Source organism: Sciurus vulgaris (assembly GCF_902686455.1).
Source record: "Sciurus vulgaris genome assembly, chromosome: 15".
NCBI classification, from domain to species: Eukaryota; Metazoa; Chordata; class Mammalia; order Rodentia; family Sciuridae; genus Sciurus; species Sciurus vulgaris.
The window spans coordinates 53,527,741-53,539,399 of NC_136476.1; the positions used below are offsets into that span (position 1 = coordinate 53,527,741).

Sequence of the window (11,659 nt, forward strand, 5' to 3'; positions counted from 1 at the left end):
ACAACTTTTTAAGTGGGAGAATAAGTAAATGCATTATTATTCACAATTTAATGAGAAAGAAAGAGCGGAAGGTGGCCTTTTGGTTCCTTCTTAGCGTTCCAGTCTGTGCTTGGCCCCGAAGGAGGAGCTCCTGGGCTAAGGTTGTTCCCGATGGGTGGAAATCCAGGGCTGGTGTGTCACTGGAGGTATCCAACAGAGGTTGGAATGAAGTCTCTGGTGCGGGGGACTGAGACATCTCCTGGGCTATCTTGGGTGGAAATTCAGGTTTTTCTGTCACCAAGTATCCAAACAGAGGCCAAAAAAGAATCCTTGATGGGTGGGACTGAGGCACCTCCCAGGCACTGGCCAAAGTGATGTCTAGAAAACCCCCTATTCTGCACCCCATGATCACCTCTCAGGCATCTGCTAGACTGACAGGTAAACCTTTGCTCAGAGACATGAAGCCTTGGGATCCTCCAACACTCCACTCAAACCTTTCAGGAAGTGATGTGCATAGGAAGGACAGGAAAAGGAGGCAGCAGTAAGGGGAGGCAGAGGCAGGGTTAACTGGCTGCTGTGTTTGACCATGCAGCTACAGAAGTTTGTGTGTCATTTATGGGGAAGTTGAGAATTACTTATAGTTGTTTCCAGGAATTAAGGTTCATTGAGAACTTTCTCCAGGAATATATGAGGTCTGAGGGATTGAGGATGGAAGAGAAGCTAGTAAAGGAAGAAGGAAGAAACCTATATCTCTAGTGAAGAGGAGTTTGGGAATGAAACAAAATGACAGGGAAAAAAAGGCAGGATGGTATAATAGGGATACAGAGTCTGGGGCCAGGTAGCCTGGTTCAAATACCAATTTCATCACTTCCTGGTGATCCTAGGCAAGTTATTTAACATTTTCTGAGCCTCCGTTTCATTCTCTATAAAAGGGAGTTAATAAGCATATCTACCCCATAGTGTAAATGTGAAGTTTAAGAGTTAATGCAAGCAAATGCCCAAGAAAGCCTTGGCATACACTAAAGTGCTACAGAAGTGCTTTTTTAAAAGATAAAAAGGTGGGTGTGTGAGGCAAGGGTTCAAATTCTCAGGCCCTTATATTAAGTTTCCCATAAAATTCTCTGTGAGACTCCCTATTTCAAAGCTTTCACGAACTTTCCTCAATTTTAACTGTTTCATTCATTTGTATATTACACATAATCCTCAGTGATATAGAAAACTGACTAACTTCTTGAAAACTATATATAATCCTCACTCATTTATTCACTCATTCGTGAATTTATTTACTCATCCATTCATTTATTTCAAATGCATGCACACACCATTCACTGAGGTCCCTCTGTTCGCTGGCTCCCTGTTCCAGATTTCGGGGACACAGACAATCCATGTGCCAGGGAAGGGAGTGTCTACACCAGTGCCATGCAGCAGGAATGTAGTGTGAGCCACATATGTAACTCAAGTTTTCCTAGTAGACACATTAAAAAGGTGAAAAGAAGCTGGTGAAATTAATTTTAATACATATTTTATTTAACTCAATATGGTAAAAGTATTATTTATAGATGTAGTCAATATAAAAGTTTAATGAGATACTCAATGACCTTTTTTTTCTTTTTCACAGTATGTCTTTGGAATCCAGCATGAATTTTTACATTGTAACACAGCTTAGTTCAGTCTAACCACGTTTATATAGCCCTATGAGATTGGTGGCTATTGTATTAGACCATGCAGGACACTTTGGACATTCTCAGGGTTCAAATCTGCTCACTTCCATTTTTCTTTTCAATCCATCTTGCATAACCTACTCAGCATTACCTTACCGAGCTCTCTTAGGTGGTCTCTCTCTTTAAATCCTATTCCCTCTCAGGGCTTACTTTCTCCTACCGGTCAGGACCCTGGAATTCATAGCTGACCTTCTCTTCCCTCCGGGACTTCTCCCATATTTTGCACTTCTTCAAACCTTGGGCTGTTACCACCTCTCTCATCTCACTGCCCAGCTGGAAGAATGAAGTCTTACAGATTCATGGACTAGGCTCAGCTGCCTTACTCCCCAGGTTTACTAAACCAACAGCACGAAAGTCCAAAGAATCTCTTGCTGATTCCCTGTACCACTCCTCACGCTCACTCTCCAACCCCCTCTGGTGTTCTGGATCCCCATTCTTCCCCTTTTCTCACTTTCAGTCACTGACTCTGCCATTAGCTCTCCAGGGAAGCAGAAGTCATATGACCTGAGCTCTAAAACCAAACTCACACCGAAAGGGAGTTTCTGCTCCTTCTCACCTCAAAGAAGCGGTGCTTCCTTGATTCAAAGCTTACTCTTCCACCTGTCTCAGTTCTGTCACTTCTCGACTTCTCAGGCTCCTTAGTTCCCCTCTCTCTACACCTTCTTCCTATCTTCTTTGTTCCATTAATATTCTCAAATTTCTCCTACACTGAAAACAAACATTCCGCGGCTCTGAAGTTCACCTTGTTATCTTGCTATCTACCCATCTTTTCCCCAGTTGAATTTCCTAAATATCATATCTCTTCTTCAAATCAATCCCTAGCCCAGCTCACTCAGTCTGATTTCTGTCCCCAACATTCACCTTTTTTTTAAAAGGATGATTTTTTAAAAATATTTTTAGTTGTAGATAGACATCATATATATGTGTATATGTATATGTTTGTGTGGTGCTGAGGATCGAACCCAGTGCCTCAAATGTGCAAGGCAAGTACTCTACCACTGAGCTGCAACCCCAGCTCCCAAAATTCACCTCTTTGTCTTTTTCTTGGTTGCATTTCTTTTTCTTGAAGAGCTGCGTGACACTGATCACTCCCACCTGCATCAGAATCATTAGAGCTCTTTGACATGGTGGTATTATAATTTGCTATGGTCACATGGTGGTATTATAATTTGCTATGGTCACCTCCATCCTTTCTTCCTGAGCCCCTCTCACACTGATATTAGCACACAAGGCTGAAGCAGTCAGACCTTATTGCCTGAAGGAACTGCCATGGCTGAATGTAGAATTAGAATCACATCTAGGCTTTTGCTGCTAGGAAGACTTTGGCAATTCATGGCAGAGAGGATGGCTTTGAAGGATAAAACCTTTGAATTACAACTCAGGTCTTCAACCAAAGGAAAGTCAGACATGCATAATTTTAAGGGAATCAGTTTTGAGAGTCTTAGCTCCTTTCTAAAAATCAATCTACCTGAAATACATCGACAGTTGAGGTTTATTTCTAGTTCTTTTCCTTTCAAAATTATCTTTCTCTCACTTTATACACCCCCCCCCACACACATATACACACGCACACACACACACACACACACACAAAGTGAGTAAGGGAGCTTTACTCTTTCCAAATATTCCTAAGATACATTGCCCAGGATGCCACATAAGGGTGGAAATGTGTCAGTGAATCCTCCTTTCATCATGATGCCAGTTACCCAAAGAAGAGTTCCCTGTCTTTTCCTATACCACCTATACAGCGTTTTTGTTATGGTGAGAAGTCTGGTGTTAAAAACTGGGATATTTTAATCCAAACTGAATTGTTCAGAAGTGCATTAATAATTGGGCTGGGATGTATCTCAGTGGTAAAGTGCTTGCACCACAGAACTGAAGCCCTGGGTTTGTTCTCTAGTTCCAAAAACGAAAAGAAAGGAAAAACAAAAAGACCCCAACCATAAATGCAATAATGCCAAGGATTGATGACATTTTTAAAAGCTTTATGAAGAAATAATTCACATACAATACAACTCACTCATTTAAAGTACGCAACTCAATGACTTTTAGTAGAGCTGTGTAGTCATTATCAAAATTAATTTTAGAACACTGCCATTACCCCAAAAAGAAATCCCACACCCCTCTGGCTGTCACCCTCTAACCGCATCTTAGTCCTGTGCAACTACTCATTTACTTTCTATCACCATGCATTCGCCTATTTCGGGCATTTCATAGAAATGGAATCTGACATTTTATCTGACTTTTTCCACTGAGCATGTTTTTAGGGTTCATCTACTATAAGGATATGTCATAGTTTGTTCACCCATGCCATAGCTGACAGACATTTGGGTTACTTCCTCTTTTTTGACAATTGTGAATAACGTTGTTCTAGACTTTTTAGTTTTTCTTTTTAGGTATGCATGACAGAAGAGTGTATTTTGACATATTATACATGGAGTATGACTTATTCTAATTAGGATCTCGTTCTAATGATGTGGAGTTTTGCTGGTGGCATACTATAAATGTTAATGTATAAGTTTTTATGTGAATGTCATTTCTATTGGATATATACCTAGAGTGAAATTTCTGGATGGTTTTAATGATTTTTTTTAACTGATAGTCTTGTTTTCAAAGCAGTTCCATCATTTACTTTCCTATCAGCAATGTATGAGGGCTCTAATCTCTCCACATTCTTGCCATCTCTTAATTGTCTGAGTCTAGTCCCTCTAGGGATGTGAAGTGGCATCTCATTGTGGTTTTGATTTGCATTTCCCTGATGACTAATAATGATGAGTAACTTTTCATGGGTTATTTGTTGACAGTCATTTAATAACATTGCCTCTTCTACTGCTCAACTATCATCAGAGAAAGCATTACTCCTTGGGAAGAGTTCTGCAAGTATAAAGCAAAGACAGCATGCCTCAGGCTCAATGAAGGCCACAGTGCAGCATTTCAGACCACAGAAGCATGGCTAGTCTCCATGCCTTCCCTACCTGTTGATCGCTCTTAAAAATTTCCAGATTCATTAAGAGTGTATTGGAAAACATCTGCTACCATGCATGTCTTCTTTGCATTTTCACCATTCTCAGTCACGAGAAAGAGCTTCCACTCTTTCATGGCTAGTTGCATGTTCTGCATCTTTAAAAGATGCCATAAAATGTTCTACATTGGGCTGGGGCTGTGACTCAGTTGTAGAGCGCTCGCCAAGCGTGTGTGAGGTACTGGGTTTGATTCTCAGCACTGCATATAAATAAATAAAGTCCATTGACAACTAAATAAATATTTTAAAAACAATTCTACATTACTTGCAAAAGATTAGTGTTACATCTTTGAACAAAAGGAAATATTTCACATGTCAGTATGCTTATTCAGATGTGCAAGAAACATTTAAACCTTGTTTTCATAAATGTGTGGAGGCTGGCTATCAAATCCAGGGTCTCCCACACGCTAGACAAGCACTGTAAGACTGAGTTACAACCCCAGTCCTAAACCTTTTTTAATTATTAATATAATGCACACCTAGAAAAGTGCATGATACATAATTGTACAAATTAACAAATTATTGTAAATATTCATGTAGCCACTATTCAGTTCTAAATATATAGCATCACCATTCCCCTCTTCCTGATTAAAACCGCTGATTTCCCATCTGACTTTATGATGTGCTCCTTGGATTTCTATGCAATTGTACCTCTAAGTGGCATTTCTAACAATATAGTTTAGTTTGGCTCATTCTGAAGTTCATATAAGAGAATTGTATAGTACAGATTATTTTGTGTCTGGTTTCTTTCACCCAAAATTATGCTTTAGTAGTCTATCCATGTTCTCACATGTAAGTGGTGTTCCTTCCATTCCACTTCTACATCATATTCTGTCATAATAATATATCATTCATTTATCCATTCTCCTGCCAGTGGATAGTTGGGTTTTTCCAGTTTGGGACATTACAAACAGTGCTATTCTTTTTTTTTTTTTTTTTTTAATAAAAAAATTGTATTTACTTAGAAGCATTCAGAATGTCAACAAAACAGCTGCAACTTTTTTTTTTGCAATTACAGAGTGTTATTCAGTTAACAGAACAATTATTTCATATAAGCTGCATCAGAGACAACTGAAGATGAAAAACTATCATCCCCATATATAACTAATTTGTGCTGTGCACCAACAAGAACCTGCTTTAAATTTCCAATTTACAACCCCCATACTGTACCAGGCAAGGTTAGTGGCTATTGAAAATACCACCAGGACAGGGTTATCTAAAGACACATTTGGTAGTATGTTAGCTATACAAAAAAAGGCACCATAGAGTTTAAAAACAAATCTTACACACCCTTACATTTCAATTTTTTTCTTTAAAAGGAGTGAGTTGTGTACAGGGGGGTTAAATGCTTTATAGACAAGAAAAAAAAAACTGCGCTAGAACCAACTTATTCATCATCATCATCATCTTCTTCATCTTCATCTTCCTCTTCCTCCTCATCCTCTTCATCTTCCTCATCTTCCTCCTCTTCCTTCTTTTTCTTGCTTTTTTCAGCCTTGACAACTCCCTTTCTTGCTGCATCAGGTTTTCCTTTAGCTCGGTAGGCAGCAATATCCTTTTGTATTTTTCCTTCAGCTTAGCAGCTTTCTTTTCCTAAGGCTGCTTATCATCTGCAGCAGTGTGATTCCACATCTCTCCCAGTTTCTTTGCAACATCACCAATGGATAGGCCAGGATGTTCTCCTTTTGATTTTGGGGTGATATTCAGAACAGAACAAGAAGGCCGACGGAGGCCTCTTGGGTGCATTGGGATCCTTGAACTTCTTTTTTGTTTCCCCTTTAGGAGGGATATAGGTTTTCATTTCTCTTTCATATTGGGCCTTGTCCGCTTTTGCCATGTCTTCAAATTTTCCTTTCTCTTTAGCAGAAGTGGTCTTCCACCTCTCTGAGCACTTCTTAGAAAACTCTGAAAAGTTTGAAGCATCTGGGTGCTTCTTCTTGTGCTCCTCCCGGCAAGTTTGCACAAAGAATTCGTATGATGACAATTTGCCTCTCGGCTTCTTAGGATCTCCTTTGCCCATGTTTAGTTGTTTTTCCTCAGCGAGGCACAAAGTCGCCCAGTGCCCGTCCGGCTCTCACTTGCCCGGGCGCTGTCTCTATGGAGCTCAATGTACTCAACAATGCTATTCTTGAGAAGGCATCTTAGTGAACATGTACTCAAGTTTTTCTAGGTTATATACATAGGAGTAGAATTACTATCTTCTTGTTAATGCCAAATTATTTTCCAAAGCATTGTGCTAATTTATGCTGCTATCAGTAGTATATGAAAATTCCTGTTGTTTTCACGCTTGCCAATACTTGGTATTGTCAGACTTTTAAATTATAGCCAATATGATATCAAGTAGTATCTCAATGGGATTTTTATTTGCATTCTTCAGATTGCTAATTAATTAATTAATTATACCAACATCACAATCTCCTTATTAAGAATAGCTTTAGCATATTCTATACAGTTTAGAATTAGGCTGTTGCTGGGCTAAGTGTTGCAAGCCTGTAATCCCAACAACTCAGGAGACCGAAGCAAGAGGATCCCAAGTTCCAGGCTGGCTTCAGCAATTTAGAATTACATTGTCTATGTCTGCAAAAAATCCCATTGTGATTTTGGCTATGATTTGTTGAATCTATCGATCCATTTAGGAGAAAATGATATGTTTATAATTTAATAGATATTGAATCAAATACGTTTCAGCATCTATTGAAACAAGCATACATTTTTCTTTTAATTCCTTAATAGGACATGTTACTATTATTAATTTACTAACGTAAAAGCATCCTTCCATTCCTATGGTAAACCTAACTTTGTCATGAAATATATATTTTCATATGTAGTACTATATATAGTATTTTATATAATTACTAAATTTAGTAATTACATAATTTCTTTTGTATATTACTGGATTCCACTTTGCTATGCTTTCACTCAGGTTATTATTATTATTTGTAAAATCATATGGTAAAACTGATATTTTGTTTATAGTTCTATGACTTTTTTACTAATTTATTTTGTAGTTGTAGGTGGACAGCATGCCTTTATTTATTTATCTTTATGTGGTGCTGAGGATCAAACCCAGTGCCTCACATGTGCTAGGCAAGCGTTCTACCACTGAGCTAGAGTGTCTTTCCCAGAGCAAAAAGCTTTACAGTTTAGTGGAGTATAATTTATTGGTTTTCTTAAAGTGGTATCATATCTAAAAACCCTTTTCCTCATCTCAGGTCATGAAAATATTTCCCTAACTTTTCTTCTAAAAATTCTGTAGTTTTAAAATTTAGTCTAGCATCCTTTTGAATTTTTACAGCATTTAGTTGAGGGTTTGTTTGGTTTGGTTTGATACTGTACTGGGGATTGAACCCATGGGTGCTCTACGGTTGGACTATATCCCCAACACTTTTTATTTTTTATTTTGAGACAGGTTCTTACTAAGTTGCTGAGGGTCTCACTTAACTTGTTGAGGCTGGCCTTGAAATCTCAATCCTCCTGCCCTAGCCTCCCAAGTCACTGGAATTACAGGCATATGCCACCACACCCAGGTAAACAATTTTTCAACATTTGTGAGACTACCCTTTCTTAGAATTTATTTTGCACCTTGGTTAAAAATCAATAGGCCAGGGCTGGGGTTGTAGCTCAGTGGTAGAGTGCTTGCCTAGTATGTGTGAGGCACTAGGTTCAATTTGTAGTACCACATATAAATAACTGAATAAAATAAAGGTCTATCAACATCTAAAAAATATTAAAAAAAAATTAACTGGCTAGGGGACTGGAGTTGTGGGTCAGTGGTAGAGCACCTGCCTGGCATGTGTTCTGGAGGCTGAGGCAGGAAAATCAAAAACCGGCCTTAGCAATTTAGCAGGGCCCTACACAACTTAGCACGAGACACTGTCTCAAAATAAAAAAATAAAAAGGGCTGACTCAGGGGTTAAATGACCCTGGGTTCAAACCCAGGTACCAAAAAAAAAAAAAAAAAAAAAAAAGGCCAGGCTATGTTTGGTAGCACACACCTGTAACCCAGCTACTCAAGAGGGTGAGGCTGGAGGATCTCAAGTCCAGCCTCAGCAATTTAGGGAGACCAGTAAATAGTGGGTAGAGTTGTAGCTCAATGATAGAGCACCCGTGGGTACAATCCTCAGTATTGAAAAAAACATTAATTGACAATATCTGTGTGGGTCGATTTCTAGATTGTCTACTCTGTTTCTTTGATCTATGTGTCTGTTCCTAACCAATATCACAGTGTCTTGATTATTATAGGAAATTTTAAAATGGGACAGTGTAATCCCTTCATTATTGTTTCAAAATTGGTTAGCTATTCTACTTTGTCTTTCCATATAAATTTTAGAATCAGCTTGTATGTTATCAACTAAAAAAAAATCCTGATTGATCAGATTGAATTAAATGTTAGATTAATTTGTTAATTAGTTAACATTTTAACTCTAAAAATTTTCAAATCCATGAACATATCATGTCTCTTCATTTATTTAAATCTGAATTGTAAAATCAGATTTTTATTATTCTCTCCATACGGATACTATACATTTTATTAAACTTACCTAAGTATTTCTTTTGCTGGAGCTAATATAAACAGTATTTTTAAAACTTCAGTTTCTAAAATAGACACTAGTGTACAGAAATGATTAATATTTATGTTGGCCACATATCTTACAACTTTGACAAACTCACCTATTAATTTTTAGAAGTCTTTTTGTTAGGTTCCTTAAGATTTTCAATATAGACAACAACACGTCATCTGCACATAGGAACAATTTTATTTCTTCCTTCCAATCTGTGTTCCTGTTATTTCTTTTTCTTGTCTGGTTAGAACTATTGAATCTGAGTGATAAGAGGGGATGTTTTTGATTTGTTTCTAATCTTAGGGGTATAGCATTTAGTCTTTTACTATTAAATATGATGTTAGGCTTTTCACAAATGTCATTTAACAGGTCAGGAAGTTCGGTTGTATTTCTAGTTTGCTGAGATTTTATAATAAATCAATGCTGAATTTTATCAATTTTTTTCTGAATTGATATAATCCTGTAGTTTTCCCTCATTAGACTATGAGTATTTAGGTCACACTGATTTTTCACATATTGAACTAGCCTTGCATCCTGGGTAAAACCCCATTTGGTCATGGCATAGTGTTCTATGCTGCTAGATTCAATTTGCTGGTATTTTGTTAAATATTTTAAAGTTTATATTTTTATAAAGGATATTTGTTTATAGTTTTTTCTTTTTTTTTTTGTATTTCTTAGTTTTGGTATCAGAGTAACTCTTGCCTTATAAAATAAGTTGGCACATGCTCCCTTCTCTTGTTCTTTTTTCCTGAGGACACTGAGTAAAACCAGTGCTATTTCTTTAAATATTTGGTACTACTGGCCTGAAAAACCAGTCCTAGAGAGTTCTTTCTCCTTTCTCCTCCCCTTCAACTTCCTTTTCCTCTTCCTTCAGGTTTTTAACTACAAACTCATTTTCTTAAATAGTCACAGAACTATTTGGATTACCTGTTTTATCTTTGGTGAGTTTTAGTAGGTTGTGGTTGTCAAGAAATTCCTCCATTTCACTAACTTGTCAAATTTATGTGTATAGAATTGTTTATAGTATTCTCTTGGTAACCTTTCAATATTTGCAAGGTCTTCATTGGTGATATTGGTAATTTATATCTTTTTTCTTGTCAGTCTTGCTAGTTCTTAACTTCATTAATTTTTTCAAAGAGTCAGCTCGATTTCACTAATTTTCTCTTTCTTTTCAATTTTATTTATATATGCTCATGTCTTTAACCTTTCTTCCCTCTGATTGTTTCCAGCTTATTTTGCATTTTGCATTTCTTTTTCTCATTTCTTAAGGTGGAAGTTTACTTAAGATATTTCTTTTTTTTAATTAACCATTTAAATGCTGTACATTTCAGTGTAAGAATGCTGGGTGTGTGTGTGTGTGTGTGTGTGTGTGTTACTAGGGATTGAACCCAGGGTCTCACACATACTAACCAAGCATTTTACCACTGAGTTACTCTCCCAGGCATTTATGTTTGATTTTACCACTGAGTTACTCTCCCAGGCATTTATATTTGATTTTGAGACAGGCTCTGCTAAGTTATCCAGGCTGGCCTCTAACTTTCAATCCTGCTTCAGCCTCCCAAGTAGCTAGGATTATAGCCATGCACCATGCCTGGCTCATGGATTATTTAGAAATGTGTTTATTTCCAAATTGAAATTTCCCTAATTTCTTTCTGTTCTTGATATCTGTTTTAATTCCATACAGTCAGAGAACATACTTTGTATTTTTTTCTAATTTTTAAAAATCTGTTAAGTTTTATTTTATGACCTAGGATCTGATCTATTTTGTGAATGTTCAATGTGCTCTTGGAAAAAAAAATGTATATTTGGTATTGCTGGGTAGGGGGTTCTTTAATTAGATCCATTGAGCTGACAGTATTGACCATTACCATATCTTCCTGGTTTTCTTCCTAATAGTTCTATAGCTTTTCTATGTAAGACATGTTGAAGTCTCCAATTATAATTTTGGATTTGCATCTTTCTCCTTTCAGTTCTGTCAGTTTTTGTTTCACATATTTTGCAGTCACTGTGTTACTTTCTTTTAAAAATGTTTATTGAAATATAATCCTCCTTTATTTCCCCAATTTAAAGAGTACAATTCTTGGTATTACCACGTTTGTGCAACCATCACCATAATCACTTTTAGAACAATATCTTCACATAAAAAGAAATTTCATAACCTTTAGTAGTTATTCCCCCTTTCTCTTCCCTACCCACATGATCTCCCCACTCCAGGGCACTCAACACTTACCAGAGCCTGTGATTCCAGTTACTTGGGAAGCTGAGGGAGGAGAATTATAAAGTTCAGCACCAGCCTCAGCAACTTAGTGAGACCCTGTCTCAAAATGAAAAAAAAAAAAAAAAAAAAAAAAAGAACTAGAACATCCCTGGTTCAG

At 37.2% G+C, this 11,659-nt stretch overlaps 1 pseudogene across 1 annotated transcript; it reads right to left on the reverse strand.

The window, feature by feature from the left end:
- Window positions 1-5,733: 5,733 nt before the first annotated feature.
- Window positions 5,734-6,830, reverse strand: LOC306645474 (high mobility group protein B1-like; annotated as a pseudogene). The gene has a single exon. The product of its transcript is annotated as a high mobility group protein B1-like (transcript).
- Between the last annotated feature and the right edge of the window lie 4,829 nt (window positions 6,831-11,659).